The sequence below is a fragment of the Haemorhous mexicanus genome, chromosome 6, assembly GCF_027477595.1.
Source record: "Haemorhous mexicanus isolate bHaeMex1 chromosome 6, bHaeMex1.pri, whole genome shotgun sequence".
NCBI classification, from domain to species: domain Eukaryota; kingdom Metazoa; phylum Chordata; class Aves; order Passeriformes; family Fringillidae; genus Haemorhous; species Haemorhous mexicanus.
The window spans coordinates 26205654-26214100 of NC_082346.1; positions in this window are offsets into that span (position 1 = coordinate 26205654).

Sequence of the window (8447 nt, forward strand, 5' to 3'; positions counted from 1 at the left end):
CACAAGAAAACCAATCAAATGATTCATGCTTTAGAGAGAAGCTTTGTGAAAGACTGGTCAAGAAGGAACTCTGTGCCTCAGCAGAAGGAGTCTAAAAGAGGAGACTCTTAGGGAAGCTTAGGGATCCCAAGGGAATGAAAACATCCTGATGTCAAAAAGCCCTACATGATTGTATGTTCACAGTCCAAAAGGCTGTGGACTGGAGTTAAGAAGAAGACTAGCTGAACAGCAGCAATTTTGCAGTACTTCTATATACAGAGGAATGCAAAGTATGGAAGAAAGAGCCAGAGGTGAAAGTAGAGCCAAGCAGTAGTCAGGGAGGGGATCTCAAGGGCACTGGCAGCAGGACTGAGGTACAGAGCATAAGTTCTTTTGCCACAAAAACGTTAGTCTTCATTAGGCTCTTATCCAAATAATTACCCTTGTTTCAGATGACAGCCACAACTTAGAATCACAGAATCAGCAAGGTCCAACAATTAACCAACACTGCCAAGTTCACCATTGAACCACACCCCTAAGCATCATATCTACGTGTTTTTTGAACACTTCCTACCTCTCTTCCCTCCATCACTTCCCTGAGAGGGAAGAGAGGTAGGGGGAGGCATTCCAATGCTTGACCACACTTTCAGAGAAGAAATTTTTCCTAACATCCAATCTAAACTTTCCCTGGTGCAACCGGAGACCATTTTCTCTAACCTTGTAACTTGGAAGGAGAGACTGACCCCTATCTCTCCACAACTTCTTTTCAGGTAAATGTAAGAGAGAGAAGTAAGGTTTCCCCCGAGCCTCCTTTTCTCCAGGCTAAACAACACCAGCTCCCTCAGCTATTTCTCCTAAAACTTGAGCTCCAGACCCTTCACCAGCTCCACTGCTCTTCTCTGGACACATGGCAGCACCTCAATATCTTTCTTGCGGTGAGGGGGCCAAAACTGGATGTAGAGTTCAAGGTATGGCCTCACCAGTGCTGAGTACAGGGGAACAATCACTGCCCTGGTCCTGCTGGCCACACTAGTGCTGATACAGGCCAGGATGCCATTGGCCTTCTTGGCCACCTGGGCTGCCATTCAGAAAGACCTCAACAGGTTGAAGAGATGGGAAGAGAGGAACCAACTGAAATTTACCAAAGGCAAGTGCAGGGTCCTGCACCTGGGATAGAACAACCCCATGCACCAGCACAGGCTGTGGGCTGACCTGATGGAAAACAACTCTGTGGAGAAGGACCTGGGGGTCCTGATGGACAACAAGCTGTCCCTGAGCCAGCAGTGCCCTTGTGGCCAAGAAGGCCAATGATATCCCGGGGTGTACTAGGAAGAGCACTGACAGCAGGTCCAGGGAGGTGATCCTGCCCCTCTACTCAGCCCTGGTGAGGCCACATGGGAAGCACTGTGTCCAGTTCTGAGATCCTCAAGACAAGAGAGATGAGGAGCTCCTGGAGCAGGTCCACTGGAGGGTTACAACGGTTATTAAGGGTCTACAGAATCTCTCTTTCAAGCACAGGCTGAGTGACTTGGGCCTTCTCATCTTGAGAAGAGACAAGTGAGAGGGGACTTCATCAATATCTGTCAGTATCTGAAGGGAGAGTGTCAAGAGGATGGAGCCAGGCTCTTTTTGATGGTGCCAAGCAGTAGGACAAGAAGCAACAGGCGAAAACAGATGCACAGGAATTTCCACATGGGCATGTGGATGAACTTCTTTGGTCACTGTGGGAGTGACCATGCACTAGGTTGTCCAACAAAGTTGTGGAGTCTCTCTCACTGGAGATACTCAAGAACCATCTGGATGCAATCCTGTGTCATGTGCTCTAGGATGAAACTTGCTCGAGCAGAAAGGTTGGACCAAATGACCCACTGTGGGCAGTGACCCATTCTGTGATTCTGTGATTTTCCACAGGCCCAGCACAGGAAGCAGGTTACATGAAAACAGAGAACATGGGGCAAATAAAAGCTCTTGTTGAAACAGACACTTTCTCATAGGTGAACAGGATAGTATGGACCTCTTACTCTTCAAGGAATTCTAAATCTAGCTTTGAATAATGCTGGGCAATAAATTTCTGATCTTTTCCAAAAAGTCTAGATGTTGGTCTGAAGGAATCACAGCAATTGGAAACTTTATGCACTACTCAATTTCCATTTCTTATTTGCTTAAATTAAAATTCCTATTTATGCATCCTTACACCTCTTGTTTGTTATTATTTTTTCTTTCATTTGTCAACAGACCATTATAATAACCCTTTCTTCACACTGTATCTTATTCAATCTACATAACAGATAACTAAATTTATCTTAAGTTAAATCTGTTTAGCTTACCCTCCACTTCTTTCACTACTTAGCCCAGTAATATCTGTTCCTCTGCTTTGATCCCCTTTAGATTTCCACGGTGTGGTGTCCAGCAGTGTGCAAAGCATCCTTCCTGCATTCAGAACAGACAGGATCTAGGAGGATAATCTGTCTGCTTTAATCAGCTACAGCTCTTTTCAATAATTTTGGTTTTTAGTCTCTTTTCTCTCCGAGGGTAAAGGAGTTTGAGGTTGTTGTTTTGGGTTTTTTTTAAAGAATGAGATTTTCAAAGAAAGTTGCACTTTTTTCTCAGTCCCTGTCTGACTGAGAGACAAAAGCACCTTGAGAAGGTAACTAGGCCCTAAGAGAGCATTAGTTTTGAGGCATAAATAGAGATCTCTCACTTGGCAGAAATAACATAGTTCAAAAACTTATATTAATTCATGCTGTCTTTTTCTTCTCTGCCTTCTTACCAAATCATAGCATCATCCTTTCACCTCTACCATAAAACAACAAAACAATATAGAATAAAAGCAGAAGTCTGATCAGAAAGAATTTGTGAAAGGGTGGCAGAGGTCCACTCCAAACCAGCATGTTAGAGAATAAAGTTTGTTGTCAATAAAAGTGGAATTAATTACAGTTTCAATCTTTGGGTAAATGGTCCATTTAGACTAGAAACTGCCCATAAAGTTGAAGTGGTGCAGAGAAATTCCTGCTCTAAAGAAACACTTTGTTTCTAATGCCTGGGGAAATAGCACCAAATTATTCAGTGAAGCACACAGGCAGACTTTTTTAGGCTATAACACAACTCAGCGTGTAGACACCCCAGGCGCCTGACCAACAAATCATACCAATTTTTCAGACTATAGCTGGGTACCTTTTATACAGGAAGTGGGATCACCACAGACCTTAGGAGGTGTCTTCAGTTTGCTGTGATCACTGTTTTCCTATGCCCTACAGCAAGGTCAGTGAAGACCATGCAGAAAATTACATTTGCCCATGTACCACATTGTTTGCCAAGAACTGCTGGGAATAAACAAGGGCAGTTTTGGTGCATGACCACGTTGCTCCTTCCTGTCTCCAGGCCACAGCTGAGTAAATAGAGCTCAATGTTGCATGATGAAGAAAGAAAGAAAAGAAGGAAGGTACCAGTCAGAATGAGTGAAAACTGGAATCCACAACTGCCACTTTGGTTGCTACCACAAATTACTGCATCTCAAGTTCCAGTAACAAATGAAGCAAATCTTGGAGTGTTTAAATCTGACCCCACAGCATAGGGCAGTGAGATACACACACACTCTACCATGCCCTTGCAGTGGAACAAACTTGCTCATAACCATATGCTTAAGGATGGAGATTGCAGTCTCCATGTTAATCATGTTCATTTACAGCTGAACTAACACTTCACTCTTCTACTAAAAAAAAGCTAATAACAATTTCCAAAGTAATTTTAAAACAACAGCTCACTAAGAAGGAGCTTAACAGGAAGTACTTTGACAGTTCAGCATAATTTTTTTTCTAGTAGACTGATTTTTCACCATAATCAGTCTACTAGACTTTAAATTCTTGCCTAGCTTGTACTGGTACTGAGACCATGCCACCAGCAAAATCCTAACCCTTTCCTAAAGATTGGATTGTCCTGTGAGTAGTTTATTGTCTTTTAGTGCCCGAGGCAGACTGCTTCTCATATTTCAGAGATATAGAGGAGAAAGAATTTTGTCCATGTGGTACAGTCTAAGAAGGTACCATTTTCTGGATAAAAATGGCCTACCTTGAGAAACATGGAGGCAGCTGCTTTGTACTTCCCTGGCTTTTAAAGCACATATTAAAGCTGTTTCTGGTTTGTATGTTGCTAACACATGGCACACGACCTCACTCACACCTGGAGTGATGCAAACTCCAGGAATACTAAATGATGTGTTAATGCTGCTGTCAGTGTTGTGCCTGAAGTATAGACACACCTGAATTATCCTAAAACCAGTTATCTTCCATAGTGACAGCAGCCTAGACATAGAAGCCTGCAGCTCAGTGAAGGCTGTAAAATCTACCCAGGAAACCAATAAATATTTAGGACTTAGCCTGAATTGCAGTCATTGCTGCTGTATCTAGGCTGCTTTCAACACAAGAAGTAGCTATCTACAACGTTGTCACAACATTGTGACAGCTATAAAAATGCCCAAAGCAGTAGGAGAATACTTACTGCAGCTGGTGTATGAAATCTGTCCCAAAAAGTCACATTATTAGCTTCCCAGAAACACAAGGATTGCCTTGATGAATATACATTAAAGTTCCCTATTCCCATAATTTTTTATGTACAACCAGTATCCAAGCAGACTGGAGCCCTGAGCAATGTAGCTGTCCCCTTTGAATTATAGTAGGACACACAATTTCCACAGGTTGTTTTTCTACCACAGTCATGAAGTCATTCAAGAGTCATAAAGGCATAGAGCTGTAAATCACTTTCCTGCAAATGTAACAGACAACAGCCTAATTTTTATTTTTTTCTAAAGAGTTGGAAGAGTCTTTGCTGGCCTTTAGTTTTTTTAGTCTTTCTGCTGTAAGTACCACATATTTAGGATTCTCTATATCCATGAAGGATTGCAACATTATAGAAAAAAACAAAAAACCCAAAAGCCCCTCAAAATAAAAGTTTACATGTTCTCATGCTGTCTACAGGAACTACAATTTTACAAAAAAGTGAACATAAACATGACCATTGATAATACTGCAACTTCACAAGTATCATTTGGCTAGTAGGCTAAACCCTGCACGTGCCTTGTTCACAGGATACCTATGGCCTAATTTCCTCCATACATCTACTGCTAATAACAATCAAAAGCCAAGAATTTGAGGGAAATTAATCCATGGATAGGACTGAGCATATTCATGTAAGACATGGACAGCAGGATTAATTTTGTTCTTGAAGTGTACAGACAGCTTCTACAATCATTAAATCAAAGTCCAAAGAGTGTAGGAAAATCAGAAGAAAACTGAGATAGACCCACTTGTTACTTCTAAGCAATATGAAAATGCACTAAAGGCCAAAGATTGATGCCAGGTTAGATAAAAAAAATTATTTTTTTAAAGGAAGATTTTCTAGTGAATTCTTTAAAGAGGATAATGGCAAGATCTAATGGTAAAATGGTATCCTGGATCAACATAAAAACCTCTTCTTTACAGGGAGTCTTGGGCACAAGTACCTTTTAACACTGCGGCTTTGAGCCAGACCTTGGTACAATCTCATGATATACTAGCATCTATTATTTCTATATTTTATACATTTTATAAATTACTAGTATGTATTTTCTTTTTTTAACAACTGGATGCATTAACTCTGTCTTCCTGATGACAAAGTTCAACATGCACCTAAGCCAACCTAAACTTTTGCTCCTGCTCAAAGGGACAGGCTCACTCCTCTTTCTCCTTTCCCATTACTTGCTGGTGGCCACATGGCTCTGAACCATCCTTCATACCAGCCCTGCCACTCAGCAGGCCTCTTGCTGAGAAAATTCAACTTTTTCCCTGGGCTAGTGAATTGCACTGGCTCTCAGAAATATGTGACAAAAGCTCATGCAAAAGAAGCTGTGGAAGAGCACAGCCAGGTGCAGGGAGGAGGGAAGGAGGTGGATAAGGACAGCAGATTCACTTCTCCTCAGTAGAGAAAAACTGTTAGATAGGCTTAAGTAGTTCCCTGCTTAAGATGTTTTAATCCTTCAAGTCCAAGATGTATGCAAGGCAATGTCCTAGAGATTAGTGATCCTCCTAATCAAAACCAGATTCAGCTTTACCTGCTGTACTTGCACCCTGCCTGCTGTGACGGTTTGTGAACACTCTGGTATCAGACACATTTAAGACAGAACTTTTGGCATCCTTACTAAATAAGCAGGCAGATGAATTCAGGTTACTCACAAACCTGTTCTTTCCACTGATACTGTTTAGATCTTCCCATACGGGATCCCAGGACACCCTCGGGAAAGGACCCCAGAAGCCTTTGTGTCTGACATGACATGACAGAAAAGCAGACAGGGTAACTGAAGAAGGCACAGAATAACTACAGTTTGGCTCAGATAGAAAGGTACCTTCAGCAACTGGCTGCAACCCGGATTGCCTCTCCTAACCCGTGAGAATACGAACAAAATCCTGCCAGACATAAGGGAAGGGAGCTGCTGCAGGTGAGCAGTCTTCACAAACAAGATGTTTTGCACTCTACAAAAGGCACATGACTGCAAACAGCAGATTTAGGTGACTCCTGTTGACACCAGATAAAACCAGTCATGATGTGAAAAAACAAAGAGTGAAAGAGATTTAGTGAGATTTGCCTGGAACAACCTATGTCTGACTCAGGATGAATATAGCGGAGAGCTAAGCAGACTGACCTAAAAAGATTTGTTGGGGGAGTGCTGCAAGAAAGAACAAGGAGAGAGGATTTGCATTGTGATTGAGCAGAAAGACAGTTTTGAAGTACTTGGGTAAGAAGGAAAACATTCAGCTGCAGCTGATATGAAGAATGAAGTCATTTGTTCTGGAGGTAGCCTGGACAGTTCATATCAACTGAGAAATGGGTCTATTATGGGCAAAGCTTGTAGCACCCTACTTCGAGCAAGCTAAAAGTTTTTAAAAGAGTTAAATCTTCTAGATGGTGTGATTGTTTTCCCGTCCTTTGATCTTGTGCCCTTTTATCAACAAACCACTTGCCAGATTAACAAAAACAGAAAATTAATTTATACAGAACTCTTCCAATTCCCCAGAATTCAGATTATTTCTGTTTATACAAATGTTAATCATCCTCTAGTCTCTTTCAAATGCCCCATAATTACCCCTTAGTATGAAGTGTTTCATGTGGCAGCATTACTTCAGCTTTGAGTGAATGCTACTCAGGGCACCATGAGCTGTGCCAAAGGTACAGTCCAAGGCTATCATTTGGTGTGCCTATGTGGCTAACATGGCACACCCACAAACTGAAAAATTCAAACTTTCATTAGAAACATAGAAAAAATTTTCAGCTCTCATGGCTGTAGAAAAAACATTCCAATACTCCAAGAGTTTAGCTGATACGGTGTGATATTCCTGAACCCACAGAAAATCTGAAACATGACTGAAGTTTGATCTTTTCCCTTTAGGAACCTAAACACTATACCTAATGCAACACTAAAGACAATGTCAACTCTTTAATTTCTTGTTTTAAGTCTAGAGTGGGACTTTGAATGTAGTTTGGGCTTAAAGTATTGAGAGTTCCTAAAGTGCAAGAACAGCAAACAATAAGAAAGGAGAAGCAGCCACAACTTCTGGCAATATTTCCAGAAGCAGAAAAAGAAGATAGAAGATGACAAACAAAAGAGTCTGGTTTAAATTTTCCAGTACATAGTTGAATACAGGAACCAGATGGTGACTTAAATGGACACCCAATTTTCTCCATGCAATGTACTTTAACATTTACAAAGATAAATCCATGCATATTCCAAAGCACATATAATCCTAAAGATATGCTCAGCTCATTGAGTATGATCTCTAAGGATATTTAGTTTTCTCTAAAGGACACAGACCTAGTTTTGTGGACTACAATATGGGAATGTATCATGTTTCAGAGGCATAGCAAACCCAGACCAAAACAACGCAAGACAGATAAATGGCTTTTAAGACAGATAAGCTAGAAAACGAGAAATAAGGTACCATTTCAGAGTGACAGTAATTAATAACTGAAATGCCATAACATCTGATGTTTTTTGTATGTGTTCACTATAAAATTATTTTTTCCTTTCACTCTAATGCTACTAAAGACATAACTACCAGGTCTCCCCAGCTATAGGTGATTTAGCCTGCTTTTGTCTTGTTCAACAGCTGACTTTTCCTCACTTTGAGAAGTTTTCAGTCACTTATGTAGAAAATAATCAATCCAATGCCAGAGCTAATTGGTCTTGTAAACAATAAGGAGAAAACACTCCTGTTGAAGTTCTGGCCATCTGGGGGGCAGACTGCTCAGCCCACTTGAAACAGGACCCACAGCACTCTTAATAGTGAAGTACAGGAATGCCTGCAACACTTCACTGAAAGGGACCATCAACATTTCCCCAAGCTCTCAAACAGCAGCAGTAATCTTTAGACAAGATGTGGATCAGCCCCTACTTAAGAAAACAAGTTGTCATTAAGCTTAAGATCTTCAAAACAACTGAA